General features: G+C 37.2%; 1 protein-coding gene across 42 annotated transcripts in view; it reads left to right on the top strand.

Moving 5' to 3' along the window:
- Positions 1–19,112, top strand: part of Nrxn1 (neurexin I) — a 1,059,516-nt gene that overhangs the window by 652,843 nt on the left and 387,561 nt on the right. The window lies entirely within an intron of this gene.

Here is a 19,112-nt window from a genome sequence, read left to right as displayed (position 1 = left end):
CTATCTCAAACAAGGCCAGAGAAACTAATCGTTCTCCTGTTTATAGGTTAAGAATTTCTCTTATATTTGGCCTACTTTATGTACTAAAATTTACTTAAACTGAGAACATTCGTAACTCACATGCACACCATTAGGCTGAGAATTTAAATTCTTTCCTTGCTTAATTTATAATATTATGGAGAGGCTTTAAAGTAGGAAGGTAATAACATTGGAGTGTGGCAAGGAAGAAAACGTAGTGGGAAGGAAGGTCTTCCAGTGTGAGTCCTTGGGGGAGGTGAGACAAACCCAGAAGGCTGTGGCTGTGTTCTAATAGTCACTGCTAGTAATGAAAGAAGGAAACTTGGGCCCTCGTTCACTTTCAGCTTTCCTCCTGTCACATTCCTGGAACACTCGGAGCTCTTCGGAGTTTTCAGTAGCATTCACTATTACTCATCGTTACTGTCACTGTGGAAGAGTTGGATAAGTTTGAGAAAAAGATGATTACACCATTCATAATCATAATATCCAAAGGAAACTCCTGCAAAGATTTTGGCATGTGCCTTCTCGGAGTTTGTCTTTACATAATTAAACATTTTGAAAAGAGGATAGTACTGAGTAAACTGTCTTAGAAAACATTTATTTTTAAGGAAAAATATATGGCTGCTGGCCCAGTTGGTATGGGTCTAGAAATCTCAGCTACTTCGGAACCTAATTAAGCAGGATTGTAATGAGTTTAAGGCTTGTCTGAACTTCATAGTGGGTTTAAGGCCAGAATTAGTTGGTTCAAGAATAAAAAATAAAAATAATAGAAGGACTAAGGATATAGCTCAGAAGTATTCTGTTTGTCTAGTGTAGATCAGACCATAGATCAATGTTAGCACAAATTTATATGTATGGCAAAACTTTTTAATATACTAATAGTCTGTTGTGAACTACATTCTATACCTGCACCATACTTATTTTATCAATTATTTTGATGTTGGACATGTCTGTTTCTACTGAAGCTGTATAATCATTGCTATTGCACATGATGATTCAGTATAAATATATGTATTAAGCACAAAGTGATTGTTATGGGTTACAAAGCTTAGTTATTTCTCAGCTTCTAGAACTCATTGGTGAAATGAATCCTTCATTTCCATGCATCTCTATATATTATCTATCAGACTACTCAGTAAGCAGGTGATCTCTGAGGACAACTGATAGTGACAGACTCTCTTGCTATACTCTGTTTATCTTTCCCATGCTTTAACATCTTCCTAACATGGCAATAATGCATTGTATTGCAGATACATTGCCATTTCCAGTCTATCAGGGGTGGGGGTAGGGGGTCCTGGGATCCTTTTCTCGAGTCAATTCATGCAAATTTATTGGTTCATGTGTTTAACATTGATTGCGTTTACTATTAATGTGGACAACGTTCTTTTTAGTTAAAATTGTCAGATTTGTAATTTTATTTATGGTAGTATTAGTAGTAGGAAATTAATAATTAATGTTAGTATTAGTAGTAAAACCTGTTGTTATTCTTTTATGTTTTAAATTTTATTTCTATTTTTACTCTCAACGTGCAGCTCTTGGAAAAGGTTCTTCAGGCTGTGGCATTTTATGTACTTTCACAGTCACGAAAGACATTTTACTAGCATGTTGATAGGAATGAGGAGGGCAGGCAGTTCCGGGTCAGCAGTGAGGTACAGAAAGCTCTCAGCAGCATAGAGAAGTTTTAGAAAATTGTAGTGGAACAAGCACTGAAACATTAGTAAAGAAAATGTGTTTGCCTGAAAAAGTCACATGGGGGCTGTCCAGCTCATCCTTGCCTCTGACCCTGGCCATAGTGCTGGGTTGTTAGTGTGCCACTAACCTAGATTAGACAACTAACTAGACTGATAACAGAGTTTTTTCAGTTGTTGTTGATTGATTTTTAATAAAATAAGACAATTTAAATATCAAATGTACAAATGTTGACAATGTAAGTCAATGGTAGATTCAGCTTATGTATTTAACTGCATGATAGTACCCAGGTCAAACACAGGACACATCTGCCTTCAGAGCGAGTCTTCCTCGTCCCAACAGCTTTTCTTTCATCTGCTGCAATTAATTTGGTTTGTCTTGAACTTGATATAAATGGAATGGTAAAGAATATTCTCTTTTGTGTTTAGTTTCTTTAAATGGACTTAGTAATTCTGTAATATATCAATTTTGCATTGTATGTATATGCATACATACATACATACATGCATACATACATACATATGCATTATCCCTTGTTTTGTTTTGTTTCTTATTTCTTCTAAGAAGTTGTTGAGGTACCCCACTATTTGCTTATTCCTGTGTGGATGAACATTTGTCTTGTCTCAAGCTTATTGCTACAATAATTATGAACCTTTTAAGAAACATTTTGTAGATGTATTGGCTTCTTTTGAGTGTACAAAGGATGTGTAAGGTCTAGGACACTCATAGGTATGACCTGTGCTGGTTCTGCCCCAAGTTGTCCTGGGGGCCATTGTATGATTTCACACTCTCTTCAATGGCCCATGAGTACCTCAGTTGTTTTCCATCCTTATTATAATATTATTATTATTATTATTATTATTATTATTATTATTAAAACAAATTCTACCATGGGTTTGCTTCAGATCATATTGTGGGTATGCTGGCCTGATATTATATCAGGATAAGCATTATTAGCCAGAATTTCAATGCAAAAATAAGCTTAGGAATTAGATATATATGCCAGAAAGCATTGTTTATTGTATTGTTGGCTTTACGTAATAAAAAGGATAATCATCTAAAATTAACGAACATAGAAAAAACCCACTTTGATAAAAAAAAAAATCAACAACAAAACAAAAACAGAAGCCAAAATCTGATGCTTATGGTGCTCATCTTCAAATACTGCCTCGTCCTGGGAGGTAGGGTTACAAGTGAACACCCACAGGCTGACCCGTAGCAGCCTCTAGGATCCAGGATGATGACTCGCAGCCTCTAATGATCCCATCTCCTCCTCCATTTTTTGCTGAAGCTTGGAGTAGATACCCTGCAATGTCACTTCATGGTGAGGTAAAATCTTAAAAAGTTAAAATACCTACGAAAAGGCTATTTTTTTATGTGTATCACCTTCAGATATTATAAGTGTTATGCAATAATGCCAATGAACATCTGAGGGAGAAAAATATATTTTAAAGTTGAGAAAATATGTCATTTAAAATAATTGCAACTGAAATTTTTTTATAGTTTTGGTTGAAATTGCCAGAATTAATTCAATTTATCTTTTGGCACAATGTATACATTAGTCCACATGTTAAGTATTAATATTGGACTGTAATTATGAATAAAATATTTTAACTATGAGCATCAAATTCCACAATTAGATGTACTAAAATAAAATAGCATGGCTTCTTTCCTTTGTTTTGATGAAAAATGATAAACTGTGTGAGCTCAAGAAGAGGCAGATGCCTTCTTTGCACTTCTTTGGAAAAATATACTCAAACAACAGACCAGACTTTGAAATACTTTCAGCTAAATATATTTCTTCCAGACATTTGTTTATTTTCTTTTTTCTTTTGAAATGCTAATTATTCTTATTTATTAGAGTCTACAGATCATACAGTTGTCAAAAAGAAAAATAACATGTCAACATCTTGGCTTTTAAGCATGATCACACACAGATTATCAGATTAAGCTCAAAATGAAGCATGCCAGAAGTCCAAAATATCAAGGCAACCGTGCATTTTCTGATATTAATTCATACATGGCATCATCACAGAATTGAAGTGGCTCCTCATAAAATAGTCCTGAAATTATGAACAATCAGACCTTTTCTGATTCTGAATTCCAGATCATTATTGAATAAGAGTGTTAGTAATAGTTGCTAGTAATGTGTGCTTTGTGACTATAACAATGAGCTTCTACTTGGGTAAACCTGGAATTAAATTTCAGCTTTGCCTGGAACTGTGGCATCAGACATACTCTGTCAGATATAAAATAAAGGCTGTACTAACCCACCTTCATATGGCATTTGAGTGGATATGTAAATTGCTTTTCATTTATGCAGTAGCATATTGTAATCTCTCTACCCTTCAGTGGAGCCCAGAAGACTGCTATTTTGTAGCTTCTCTGTGGGACTCAGTGGAAAATGGTGCAAATGTCTTTGCTATCCATTCACAGCTTCCATCAGTGCAGGGGACTTGCTGCCTAAAACCTGCAGATCAGGTGTCTTTCTGTGTGCCCTGCCTTTCTGCTCTCTCAGCAGATGGAAGCAGTCTCTAGTCCTACTTTCCAGTGAGTCATTCTTTCCTTGGCACCAATCACACTGAGCTACATTGTTTCATCCTAATTCTGATTGTTCTATCTTCTCCCACTTTCCTACTTTCTCCATCCTCTTGCTCTGCCACCAGAATGCACAGATTCTATTTTGGATCCTCTCCCCTCTGTCTACCTTCTCTTTTATAGATATTTCACCAAGCATTCTCATGTACATTTTTCTGGTCCCAACTGTTCCTGTGGATATTTAAACCAGTGCTGGATATCTTCCACCTGAAACTCTGGGCAGTATTGCACAGTCTAAGAATAAATTGCAAACACATTCCACACAACCAAAAACTTTTCTTATAGGGTCAAACCTAGAAGCAAATGTAATTCAAAACCACCAGCTAAGGACAAGAATGCCAAATGTTAAATAGAGATGGCTATAGCACCTCGGGAGCCATCTGGTTTGAGGAGGAGTGTGACCAAAGCAAGAGGGACATGTAATGATGGATGATTGAGCATCAGAGACAGGCATAGCTTATAGAGCTACTGGCCTTGCTGCTAGAGGCTGTTCAGCCTAGGTTTTTGATGGGAGCTTTGCCAGTGAGTGAAGCTGAGGACCTTCCGTTCCAAGCAAATCAACTCAATGTTTACCCTGTCTATTCACTTGATTCTATTCCAATTAATGAAGGCTTAAAACATTTTAAATTTTTATTTCTATGACCCCACTTCCACTTTATTTTGCAACTTCTCTTGTCTTCTAGATTCTTATAATTGGCGTTTATTCCTGTGCCCTTTGTTTAGAAATTGCCATTTTTCTAGTCTCTGTGCCTCTCATATTCCACTCTGCGCTATTTACCATTTCATTTTAACAATTGATTTCTTCTTCTTTCTGTCAAAGTTACTTTAGAGTTCAAAATCTTTAATCTTATATCCAAAACTATTTTTCTTCTCCCCAACCTCTATTTTTGGGTGTGTGTGTGTACGTGTGCGTATGTATGTGTGTGTGTGTGTGTGTGTGTGTGTGTGTGTGTGTGTGTGCACGTGTACCATGATCTATATGTGGAGGTCAGTGGATGTCAGTTGATAGTATTTTTAGGAGTGAATTTTCTCTGTTCACCACGTGGGTATTAGATACCAAACTCACGTTGACAAGCCCGGCACCAAGTGTTTTGACCTATTGAATCACCTCAGACTTTTCCTAGTTTTCATCATTTTTCCTTATGCACTAGTTAGTATTTACTTCAAAATCATCCCAAAATCTACATTGAACTTATACTTCTTTAATGATTCTGCCAGAAGCTACTTATCATGTATGATAAATGCATGCCAAACTATTTTTATTTAAATGAAGAAATGCTTCCTTCAACATGGTATTTCACATGACTTTTCACCTTGCTTCAGTATATATTTAATACGTTTCCTTAATGAACACATATACACAGGCATGTTTTTACAATAAATTTAAAGAAAGCTAGAACAAATAAAGATATTAAACACTCCATTTTTCTTTTAACCCTGATATTCTTCAAATAATCATTGAAAGTAAAAATCTTGAGTATTGGCTCTGCACTGGTTTAATTAAAGGATGAAAAACATTTCTATGGCTGTTCTAGTTTCCTGGTGGTCACTTTGCTTTACCCACCTAGCATCTATTTAATTTTACTTTGCATGTTGAAGAAGCCTCTTCATATTCTTTCATTAGAAATATGTGTTGATATAGCAACATCACTTGGTGACCTGTCCTAATTATACTTCTTGGATCCTACTCAGACTAATTTATTACTCAGGAACTATTAGCATGAGTTTCTGCCATTTGTAGTTTGGGTCGTGTACGCTAAGGTTTAAAAATGATCATGACTCAAGCAGGGGCTCTCTAGACAAGTGAATAAGGTACAGTGACTTCACAGCAATTCTTTTAAAGATCTATGAGGAATTTGCCCTGTGGGCTGAATCTTGGAAGAGCATTGTTTAACTGGGGCTTTTTGTTTGTCTGTTTTTAGTGCTGGTAGTCTTCTAAATTCTGAAGTAATCTGTCATACAATTACATCTCTTTAGTTTTTCAAAATCATAATAATGAAAAATAATATGAAAATTATTTTATATCTGGGAGCTATTATCATGTTAAGGGCTTCTCTTCTATGCTGGTGAGAAGAGGAATATGGGGGTCCCTTTTGGGTATAGTGCTGCTCTGAAGAAGTGTGCTGTCCTTAGAGGTAGTAATATCTTTCAAAATTTATCACTGTGATGTTCATTTATTAAATTGTGCTTTTGATGATTTAATTTTTACAGAATTACTATTTCCCATGAAGTGGGATGAGTGATTACAAATATAACTCATGGGAAAATAAAATAACCATGATTTATGAGTAAATTTTTTGGGAAAGACAAGGAAGGGAGATGTTTTAGATTCATTTCCTGCCTCTGCTCATTCTTGTTAGTTGGCAGGTCTGGTGATAGATTAAGGAGCTTTTCATAATTAGAGAGACACATAATTCTATAAGAGTTATTACCTGAAAAATCCCTTGTCTAAGAAATCATCATTGCCAATTTTTCATTTAAAGTGTGCGTCCTTAGGAAAGAAGGCACTTTCTAGTTATCTCTTTTAGTACACAAACCTTACATATGCTTCTTTAAGATCCAGCTTCACGAATCCAACCCCTTTGTTTCTATTGAATCTCAACACAACAAAGGTGTTTGGAACAGCTTTTGTTTTCAGTCTTCTTTAGTGGACAATTCATGTCTGTAACAGAGTTAAGATGATTAAAACTTGATGGCATTAGTTCTCTTCGTGGATATATAGCTAAGCCTTATATCCATTACACTACTGGGATTGCAATAACCATATAAACAATTGGTGTGAAGTCCTTGTATCCCTAGTCTAAACAAATTCTACTTGGAAAAGCATGTGATTTAGACCAGGTTGGGGTTTATATTCTCTCTCTCTCTCTCTCTCTCTCTCTCTCTCTCTCTCTCTCTCTCTCTCTCTCTCCCTCTCTCTCTCTCTCTCACTCTCCTGCATTTTAAAGTGTGTTTCTTAATGTATGTTTCAATCTTTTAGCATGTGGACTCTCGTGGTTTTTAATATAGTACAGTCATTACCACAATATTAGGACATTTTCCTCGCTGACCCTCATCTTTGAAAACCCTTCCATACTCAACAGCAGTCCTTTCCCATCACCCATATGTTCCCCAGGCTTAAGAACCTAGGTCTCACCAGACATTATGGGACACATCTTTAATCCCAGTACTCAGAGGCAGAGGCAATATGATAACTGAGTTCCAGGACAGCCAGGGATACACAGAGAAATCTTGTCTTGAGGAATCTACTTCTCTCCTTTTACTACTGTGGACCTGCCGATGATACACATTCTCTCTGTGAAGTCTGTGGTCATGAACCAAGACGAACCTGGTTTCTGTTGTAATTATATTTCAGTTCTCTGACCACTGGACAATCACTTTCCATCTGTAGAATGAGACCAACAGATATTGCAATATTTTGTAATTAAATGACGTAATGTTTTTGAATCTCCTAACTTAACGTTCTGGCATGTATGCTCACAGACATGAGTGAGCTACTTTTAGTTTGTTTGTTTGTTTGTTTCTATTCTGTTAGAATGGGACAAAATATTATAGTATTATCATTTTTATTAGATAAAATAAAGTTAATACTAGGGTTACTAAAAATTAAGTTGAATTACTGCTGACCTCTATAATTTCTACAGTTTAAAATAAAGCTAAATACAAAATATTACATTCCTTCCATTACCAAACCTTTTCAAAGTTAGACAATACTCAGTCCTTCTCCCAAACTACTACTAGTTGGAAAAAAAAATCTTCATTTTATAACTTTCCAATACCTTCTGAACTTTAATTCAAACCTGTAAAACATTATTGTTACATTCTCTTTACGTTAAAGGTATGTGTTGTGTCCCTGGTTCATCCAGTAGAGAGGCTCATTCTTTTGTGTATCCTACAAATGGACAAATACTCATTTCACTCCTGTCCTAATGAGGCATTCTGTATTCAAGAGAATAAGCTTTACTTCATGATGGCTTTTTAGATTTGTGGATATGGACAGGAAACAAATTTCTCTGTGTAGCCCTGGCTGTCCTGGAATTCACTGTGTAGACCAGGCTGGCCTCGAACTCAGAAATCTGCTTGCCTCTGACTCCTAAGTGCTGGGATTACAGGCATGTGCCACCACTGCTCAGCCTCTCTCCAGTTTCTTTTTGGAGGCACTCAGAGCTATGAGTTTTTCTCTTATGACTGCTTTCATTGTGTCCCATAAGTTTGGATATGTTGTGGCTTCATTTTCATTAAACCCTAAAAAATCTTTAGTTTCTTTCTTTATTTCTTCCTTGAATAAGGTATCATAGAGTAGAGTGTTGTCCAGCTTCCACATGGGCTTTCTATTATTTATGTTGTTATTGAAGATCATCCTTAGTCCAAGGTGATCTGATAGGATGCATGGAACTATTTCAAATTTTTGTATCTGTTGAGACCGGTTTGTGGCTGATTATATGATCAGTTTTGGAGAAGGTACCATTAGGAGCTGAGAAGAAGGTAGATCCTTTTGTTTTAGGATAAAATGTTCTAAATATATATATATTAAATCCATTTGGTTCATAACTTCTGTTAGTCTCTGTTTACTTTCTCTTTCTAGGATCTGTTCATTGATGAGAGTGTGATGTTGAAGTCTCCCACAATTATTGTGTGCAGTGCAATGTGTGCTTTGAGCTTTACTAAACTTTCTTCAATGTGGATGCCCTTGCATTTGTAGCATAGATGTTCACAATTGAGAGTTCATCTTGGTAAATTTTACCTTTGATGAGTATGAAGTGTCCCTCCTTGTCTTTTTTGATAACTTTAGGTTGAAAATCAAATTTATTCAATATTAGAATGTCTACTCCAGCTTGTTTCTTAGAACCATTTGCTTGGAAAATTGTTTTCCAGACTTTTACTCTAAGGTAGTATCTATCTTTGTCACTGAGGTGGGTTTCCTGTATGCAGCAAAATGTTGGGTCCTGTTTTCATGACCAGTCTGTTAGTGTATGTATTTTTATTGGGGAATTGAATCAATTGATATTAAGAGATATTAAGGAAAAGCCATTGTTGCTTCCTGTTATTTTGTTGTTAGAGTTGAGATTCTGTTCATGTGGTTATCTTCTTTTAAGTTATTTGAAAGATTACTTTCTTGTTTTTTCTAGAGCATAGTTTTCCTCCTTGTGTTGGAGTTTTCCATTTATTATCCTTTGAAGGGCTGGATTTGTGAAAGGATATTGTATATATTTGGTTTTGTCATGGAAAACCTTGGTTTCTCCTTGTATGGTAATTGAGAGTTTTGCTGTGTATCTTGCTGTGTATCGTAGCCGGGGCTGGCATTTGTGTTCTCTTAGGGTCTGTATGACATCTGCCCAGGATCTCCTGGCTTTCATAGTCTCTGGTGAGAACACAGCTATAACATGCCCATGTCTTTAGTATTCTGTTTTGCTGTGCACCATCTCTCTCTGAATTACTCATGACTAAGGGCCAAGGTATGCCTTTATTTCAGTGTGACTGCCTAATATGAATGTTTACATGGTTACTGGTTTTGGGAATTTAGTCTTACAGAATGATGATTTTCTCTTTGCTTTCTTGACTTTGCAGTTGTTAATAATCAGTCCTGAAAGGCTGAATCCTTTCAGGATGTCAATGACTTAATTTGCCACCACAGATTTTTCTACAAAACTTCAGGGCTACAGTAATTTGGCATGACAGAAGGTGTGTGCTGCCAGCAAATTATCGGAGGAGTGAGTGGCTGCTTGAATCACATGGCATTCAATGAACATTCCATTAGTTTGGTGACTACTCTGGGTGTTTGTCCTGATCTTTTCCTGTCCTCACCAGAGCAGGCTCATGGTGTGCACCCTCTGTGTCCTTTGGTCAGTGTTCTTGTTTCACTTCCCATGTTTGAGCTTGCTGCTAAGAATATCCATGCCTTTACACTCCGCCTATTACAGCCTTTGCCTCTTCATTCACTGCTTAAGTCCTCCGGGCTTCCTTCTTCCTCCAGGAAGCCTTTCTCAGATAGTCTTCAACCAATTCCATGTGTCTCTTCCACGCATTTACATGTCACTTGTCACTTTATTAAACTGTTGTACATCTCTTATCAAATTACATCTGACTATAGATATTCTTTAGTCAAGTTTAATATACTAATGGTAATATGCTGTGTTTTTTTTTTATAGTTGTTGTTTTTGTCACATCCCATTTATACAAACCATACTGTTCATACGTTATACACAAGATTGAGGTATAAAACCAAATGAAAAATTTAAAGATAACTTTCACCTAATTAAATGCAAATTAAAAGAAATCTTATCATTGAAGACTTTCTGGGTTATAATTGGTACTCACTTGAACTGATGGCTTTGGAAGCCGATGCAAGTCTCTTCCTAAAGTCCGAAGCCATCTGTTCAGAATTGTACAGGTTTTAGGAAGACCCCACTGGAGGTGAGGACAGGGTGACCAGAGATATGCAGAAACTCAAGCTACTCAGGGAAATGATGGTTTCCTACTATCCTCTCTGCTTCCTGTGGTGGGGGCACCCTTACTTCCGGTAGAAGAGAAGCTTGTGTTGTCAGTGTGACTGTGCTGTCTTGTCAGCAGAGAAGATTGAACCTTATGATAGGACTATGGGAGCGAGGATAGAAAAGACAGACAGTTAAGTGCTGATCTTCCAGCTTGACACACAATGAGTATGACAGCAATTTACTTCTTATATAAAAGAATTTCAGCACAACCTGGCTTCAAACAAACATCTGGGCTCTAGACTTTTTTTTTTTTTTTTTTTTTAATGATGCCTAGACTTTCTCCCAACCAGTCCTGACATAATTTCCTATGTGCTGAAAAGTACCTGGAAAATAGGAGAATTACATAATTCATTTTGTGAGTGCTCTGAATTGAGTAATTTTCTTGCAGGTTAGTTGAGTAACTTGCATAAAAGCAATCAGGATGGAGGAAGGAATGGCAAAGAAGGCCTCCCATTTGCATCAGAGCAGCATATTTTGCTACAGACCAAGATAGGCTAGTTGTCTTTTCTTTCTGTAGCAACAGAATTCAGACACATTGGAGATAAAAGAGTTTGAAATCAGTGTATCACAACACAGTGGCCAAGCAACATTTGACACAGAAAAAAAAAACCTGTGGCTATGAGCCTCCCTGATTAGGCTACATTTTTATAAAATATAGTTGTTAGAGCTTTATGTGTCTTTATAATCCAGCAGCAATACAGTTAATGATGAGAAAACACTATAAAACTAATCCACAAACTAAAATAATTGAACAAAGAAACTCTTTAAACTCTTGATTTTCAGTTACTAGCATGTGTTTTCTGCAGACACTTTGAGAACACACGAATCAAAGAATGTCCCCTATACTTTTGCCAAGTTTATTTAATGATTTTTACAACAACCTCAATTGATATATGTATTATAGTTTAAGATAAAGCTACTGTTCTCAATTCAAAATTATAGATTTTATTTAATATACTTAATAGCAGTAAATATATTTCTTTTGCTAAAAACAGTGTACTTCAAAGAGTTATATAATACACAGATATGGAAGGATCTTGTAGGTAAACTTAGAAACAAAGCAGTATCCGTGTCAGAAGTGTTGTATTGTGCTTCTCTTCCATCCTCTAGGGATAGTGGCTACAGACTCAATGAGATACTGACTACTCTAACTTTAAAAAAAAATGGTTGTTTCTTTTTTTGATATGTAGTAAATACATATGCATGAATTACATTCTGCTATATTGTTTAATTTGCCTGATTTGAAAGTTGCACAAATAGATTAATAATGCTTCTAGCCCTTTATGAGTTTGTCAAGGCTGTAGAGATACAACTATGGCATTTAATTAATTCACCGACACCACTATTTATCACTTGATAAACTGTAGTCTTCCTGCTCTGTCACTCAGGAATGGGTGGTTTTTGAGGGTTAGTCTTACAAGTAGCCCTCCTTGGTCCCTCTTTTATTTAAATGCAAATAATTCATAAGACTTTCCTATGTAGCACAGACCCAAGAGTGGGACTGTTGGAACTTTATGAAATTTGCTTGCTGTCATCCTCCGTTCATTAAGGGAGTCAGTGAACAACCCTCAATGCTGTATGCATTTGTCTCAACTTGAGCTTTTTCCCTATCTGCGGAGAGTAGGGAGGTATCCCATTGTGATATTATTTCAGTTCCCCCTGGTTGATAATGAAATTGTAACGTGTTTTCACATGTTTCGTGCTTATTTCTATTTCTTATTCTATTTTTTTCCTGTTACAGTTTCTTTTACCCTTATTGATGCATAGGAATTCATCTTTGTTTTTTGATAGATTCTCCTAACACTGGGCCTTTAATTACCAATATTAAACCATCTTTTAGTGATGAATTTTCTGTTTTATTGTAGGCAAATATTATTTGACTTTTAAATTTATGCTTTGAAACTTAGCTTTTGAAATACTTTTTAACTTGAAATCATTTAATATAGAATATGCTTATAAAAGGCTTTACAACGTAGAAGCATCCAGTCAGCGTTCTTTTCCAAAATGATACAGGCACATAAACTGTTAAATTCCTGTCATGCTCTCCTTAGAAAAAAGTTATCAATGGCTTTTCGTTCCACTAATACTATAATTTGGGTAACGTTAATGTCCTCAGAATGTCATTTTTTATTTACCTAGATGTTTATATGTTTACATCCCTTATTCTACCTGAAGTATTCTGTGGCCATTTCACTCTTTTCAAGAGTACATTAGAAGTATGATTTGTGATATTATGTCATTAGGCGTTTCTTCACCTTTTCATAGTTTATGTGCTTTATTTTAAATTTAGTTTAAAAATGTTACTAGGGTGTAAGTGTTTTGGCAGAATGGCTGTTGTCAATCAGGCTTTGGAGTCACCAAGCCTACTATCCTGCTATCTTTCATCTTCTAAGCATTGAGGAACCAATTGGCTGTCTCTCAATTATTTTCCTGTTTTTATCATAGTTTCCTCTCTTAGCTATTCTTCTACTTTACTGTCAAGTGTATGTTAAAAGAAGAACTTCCATTCTTCTTAAATGCTTTAGATCTAATTGATGTCCTTCATCTAAGGATTTGAAGAATTAATCAATTACATAGAATGACCAATTCTCATTTCATTCTTCCTTTCTCATTCCAGAAGGGCAATTACACGTTTAATCTCTTTAGGATCACCTCTGCTTTCATGCCAATCATCCTATCATATTATTTTAGTCATTTATAAAGTACAACAGAGAAGAACCCCTCTTCTTCCAATGTTCCCACTCATCGCAGAAAACAGAGCTCATGCTGGGCAAGAGAGCTGCTGGTTGGTCACTAAGGTGCCAAAGTCATGAGTGATAGAGTATAACCTAGAAGAAGTCTCCATATAGTAATCACTGGATCCTCAACTCTCTAAGTCCTAATAACAATTACTGCACCCCATGCCATTTCTTGCCCTCCTAGTTCAATGTTGATCATTTTCATAGAGCTTTGGCCTGTCACAACCTGAGGGGGATCCCTGAGGTCTCTGCCTTCCATCACTGAAAGTATCATCATGAAGTCCAGAAGAGGAAGTTGTTCCTGAATTACCAAGATTGGCGTATAAGGACTTAAAAGCATTACTGTGATGGACGGTTAGTTTTCAGAACACCTACAGTGCCCTTTGGAAATGTGTCTATTAATAAATCGACATAAATGGTCTAGCTTAAGAACATGAGCATCATCTATAATATCAATTCTTTGGGAAATCTAATACTGAGTTTGTAAAGACAAGATTACAAATGGACTCTTGGATTGTAGCCTGCTTTAATATGGGCACTGACTCTACAGGAGATAATTTGGACCACTGTGTGGGCTGGGAGGGAAACGCCATCTGTTAACCAGCAATGCCACAGATTTGAACATTGCACATTTGTTTTGTGTAATCATCCATCTAACTGTGAGCAAAGAGCAGGACTGAAGCGCCTCTGAGTATGTCTAATGTTTATAGATTCCATTTTGGTAGAGCACACTGCTATCTATATTCCATCACTATAGCTTAATTCTAAACATGATGTCTATTGTCTCCTCCTCCTTAGTCAGCCAGTACTGGAGCAGCAAAGTGAGTATCTCTTGCAGTTCAGTAACTTTTAATTGCTTGTTCCATTTTGCTTGATTGAAAGAAAAATGGAGTTGCTGTCTGTGGAGTTTTAGTCCCCAGATCTACACTTGCTGAGAACTTAAATTCCAACAGAGGAAGACTTTGCACATCTTATCTATCTATCTATCTATCTATCTATCTATCTATCTATCTATCTATCTATCTGGGTATTTTATTTATTTGCATTTCAAATGTTATCCACTTTCCTGATTTCCCCTCTGTAAATCCCCTATACCATCAACCTTTTCTCTTCTTCTATGAGGGTGCTTCCCCCCAACTCCTGCCTCACTGCCCTAACATTCCTCTACACTAAGGTATCAAGCCGTCACAGAATCAAGGGCCTCCCCTCCCACTGATGCCAGATAAGGCCCCTTCAACTCGTTCAGTCCTTCCCCTAATGCCACTATTGAGGTCCCTGTGCTCAGTCTGATGGTTGCCTGTGAGCGTCCCCGTCTGTATTGGTCAGAATCTGGCAGAACTTCTCGGGAGACAGCTATATTATGCGCCTGTCAGCAAGAACTTCTTGGCATTAACAATAATGTCTAGGCTTGGTGACTGTATGTAGGATGGATCCCCAGGTAAGGCAGTCTCTGGATGGCCTTTCCTTTGGTATCCATTCCACTCTTTGTCCCTGTATTTCCTTTAGACCAGAGCAATTATGGGTTAAAATTTTGGAGATGGGTGAGTGGCGCCATTCCTCAACCAGGGGGCCATGCCTATCCTCTGAGTATGGTCTTGACAGGTTGTCCCTCCCATTTGTGGGGTATTTCAGCTAATGTCATCACTGTGGAATCATGGGAGGCTCTTGCTTTTATGGCATCTGGGACTTCCTGGATGATGTCACCAGTTCCCTATCCCCCATTGTTACACTCTGTTCAATTTCCTGACCCTCTGTAATCTCCTCCATCGCTTCCCATATCTGATTCTGCACCTCTTTTTCTCCTCCCCTACTCTCTTTCTCCCAAGTTCCTCCTTCTCTCTACTTCCCTTGATTATATTGTTCCTCTTTCTAAGTAGGGTGGAAGCATCCACGCTTTGGTCTTCCTTCCTTTTGAGCTTCATGTAGTCCATGAGTTGTATCATGAGTATTCAATGCTCTTTGTCTAATATTCACTTATCAGTGAGTACATACCATGTGTGTTCTTTTGTGACTGAGTTATATTACTCAAAATGATATTTTCTAGATCCATCATTTGTCTGTGAATTTCATGAAGTCATTGTTTTTAATAGCTGAGTAGTATTCTATTGTGTAAATGTACTACATTTTCTGTATTCATTCATCTGTTGAGCGACATCTGGTTTGTACCCAGCTTCTGGCTATTATAAATATGAACATAGTGGAACATGTGTCCTTATTACATGCATCTTCTGGGTATATGCCCAGGAGTGTTATAGCTGGGTCCTCAGGTAGTACTATGTCCAATTTTCTGAGGAACCACCAGACTGGTTTCAGAGTGGTTCTTACCAGCTTGTAGTCCCACCAGCAATGGAGAATTGCTTCTCTTTCTCTACATCCTCTCCAGCATCAGCTGTCATCTGAGTTTTTGATCTTAGCTATTCTGACTGGTGTGAGGTAGAATCTCAAGGTTGTTTCGATTTGCATTTCCTTGACTACTAAGGATGATGAACATTTCTTTAGGTACTTCTTGGATATTTGAGTTTCCTCAGTTGAGAATTCCCAGTTTAGTTATGTACACCATTTTTGATAGGGTTATTTGGTTCTCTGGAGTATCCAGTTTGTTAATCTATTTCTTTTTATTGGGGAATTTAGTCCAGTAAAGAGATACTAGGGAATGGTTATTTTTGCTTTCTGCTATTTTTGTTGTTAGAGGTAGAAGTATGTTTGTATGGTTATCTTCTTTTGAGTTTTTTGAAAGATTACTTGCTTTTTTGGGGGTCTAGTTTCCCTCCTTGTGTTAGAATTTTCCATCTATTATCCTTTGTAGGGCTGGATTTGTGGAGAGATATTGTGTAAATTTGTTTTTTCATGAAATATCTTTGTTTCTGCATATATGGTAATTGAGAGTTTTGTTGGGTATAGTAGTCTGGGCTGGCATTTGTGTTTTCTTAGGGTCTGTATGACATCTGCCTAGTATCTTCTATCTTTCATAGCTTCTGTTGTGAAGTGTGGTATAATTCTGATATGTCTGCTATTATATGTTACTTGACCTTTTTTCTTTCTTTGTTTAGTGCATTTGGTGTTTTGATTATTATAGGACAGGAGAAATTTCTTTTCTGGTCGAGTCTTGTATATTCATGGGCATCTCTTGCTTTAGGTCAGGGAAGTTTTCTTCTATAATTTTGTTGAAGATATTTACTCGTCCTTTAACGTGGGAATCATTACTCTCTTCTATATCTATTATCCTTAGGTTTGGCCTTCTCATTGTGTTTTGGATTTCCTGGATGTTTTGGGTTAGGAGCTTTTTTGCATTTTGCATTTTCCTTGACTGCTGTGTCAATGTTTTCTCTGGTATCTTCTATCTTCTTGTATTATGTAGATTCTCTCTTCTATCTCTTGTATTCTCTTGGTGATATTTGCATCTATGACTCCTGATCTCCTTCCTAGGTTTTATATCTCAGGGTTGCCTCCCTTTGTGATTCATTTATTGTTTCTATATCCATTTTTATATCTTTGATGGTTTTTTTTTCAATTCCTGCACCTGGTTGTGTTCTCCTGTAATTCTTTAAGGGATTTTTTTGTTTCCTCTTTAAGGGCTTCTACCTGTTTAGCTGTGTTCTCCTGTATTTCTTTAAGGGAGAGATTTATGTCCTTCTTAAAGTCCTCTATCATCTCCATGAGATATGATTTTAAATCAGAGTCTTGCTTTTCCAGTGTGTTGGGGTATCCAGGGTTCACTGTGGTAGGAGAACTGGGTTCTGATGCCAAGTAACATTGGTTTCTGTCCCTTATGTTCTTGCCCTTGCCTCTTGCCATCTGGTTATATCTGGTGTTAGTTGGTCTTGCTGTCTCTGACTGTGGCTTGTCCCTCCTGCAAGCCTTCCTGTCAGCACTCCTCAGAGACCAGTTATCTCCAGGAGGAATTTGGGTATGAAGAGCTGTGGCACAGGTTCAGCCCCGGTGTACAGACTGAAACTAGAAGGATCCTGTCTCCGGCTTTTCCTTGTTTCCTGTGTCCTGAACACTGTGGGCAAGGCCCTCTTGGGCCAGAAATTTGACCAGAAATGTGCTCACAGGGGTGTTGGCACTCCTGGGAGACCAGCTGTCTCCAGTTGGTATTTGGGTATGGAGCAATGTGAAACAGGATCAACACGGGCACAGACAGAAACTGGAAAAAAAACTTGTCCCAGGCTCCTCCTCACTCAGTTCCTGTGTCCTAAGGGCTCCAGACAAGGCCTCTGAGAAGAAGTGGTGCCTAACCTGTGCTCACAAGCATGTCTGGAATCCTGAGAGATCAGCTCTATCCCAGCAGTATTTGGATATGGAGCGCTGCAACATGGAATCAACTCTGGGCACTGTTGCACAGGATCAGCTCTGGACACAGATGGAAACCAGAATGATCCTGTCCTGGGCTGTTTCTAGGTTCCTGTGTGCATTTTCATGGTTTAAACAGCAGGAAGGCCTTCTCCAGTCCTCCTGCAAACAAACACACAAACAAACAAACAAACAAACAAACAAAACAAAGAAAACCAAAAAACAAAAACAAAAACAAAAACAAAAACAAAAACGGAAGCCCAAATCATATAGAGCCAGTGTGGAAAATCCATGCAAGTATAGCTTATCTTGTTGAAGCAGGAAAGTGGTTCAGAATCTAGCATTTCCTAGTATTTCTCAGCATTCAGGTAAGAGACAAGCTAGCTTCTACCATTAAAGATTAAGATCTCCAAAAAATGTTCCCATAGGAGCAGAGTCTACTCTTCTGAAGCTTTCATCTTCAGCATGGAAAATAAAATTTGTTTTCCCTCTAGGGGTACCAGATATTCAGGAGTGAATGATCAATTGCATGTAAATTAAATGCACTAAACTACATTATATATTATCAGATTGACAATTTCTTTATGACTAGTCCTAATCTGCGGAGACATAAATCATTTAGAACATAGCCTTGCGTGATGCTGTTAGGCCAAGTCTTTCTGCCTATCATAAAGCAAACAGGTACAATCAAGGTAGCAGGAGACATTCATCTGCCATGTCCTCACTTTCTTCTTTCCTCTTTCCTGGAACCATGCACTACCTATCCTGGAGATACTAAACATGCCTACAATCCTGATGTCTTTCACAAAAGACAGAATACTAAACATTGGCTCTTTAATTTCCCTGTTTTTTTGTTTGTGTGTTTGTTTGTTTTTGTTTTGAATAACATTCCCTTATCTATTACATTTTAGTGTTGTAGCCTTATGAGCTATCTTGGCTTACATACTAAGCAGTTGCTTTTCCTAGAGTTTCTCTGCTCAAATCACCACTAGTTCAAGTGAGCTGAAACTTACTGGTACTCACAAGCCCCATGATCACAGTGTTTTAGATAGGAAAACATCTTAAGAAATACTTGGCTTGCCCCTCCTACTTTTTTTCTGATTTGTAATCCTCAAAAACCAGGAAAACATTTTCAATGTAAAAAAGAAAAAACCTTGTGGTCAGAGTTGAAGCCAGAATATCCATGCCATTGAGAGGGACAGAATCTCGATAGTTTGCCCCTGATAGGTTAAGATGGTAAGTAGGAAAACACGGGTGAGAGTAATAGAAGGCCAAAAGCATA

The sequence above is a fragment of the Mus musculus genome, chromosome 17, assembly GCF_000001635.26.
Source record: "Mus musculus strain C57BL/6J chromosome 17, GRCm38.p6 C57BL/6J".
NCBI lineage: Eukaryota > Metazoa > Chordata > Mammalia > Rodentia > Muridae > Mus > Mus musculus.
The sequence above is the reverse complement of the archived record's forward strand: the minus strand, read 5'-3'. Positions and strand labels throughout refer to the sequence as shown.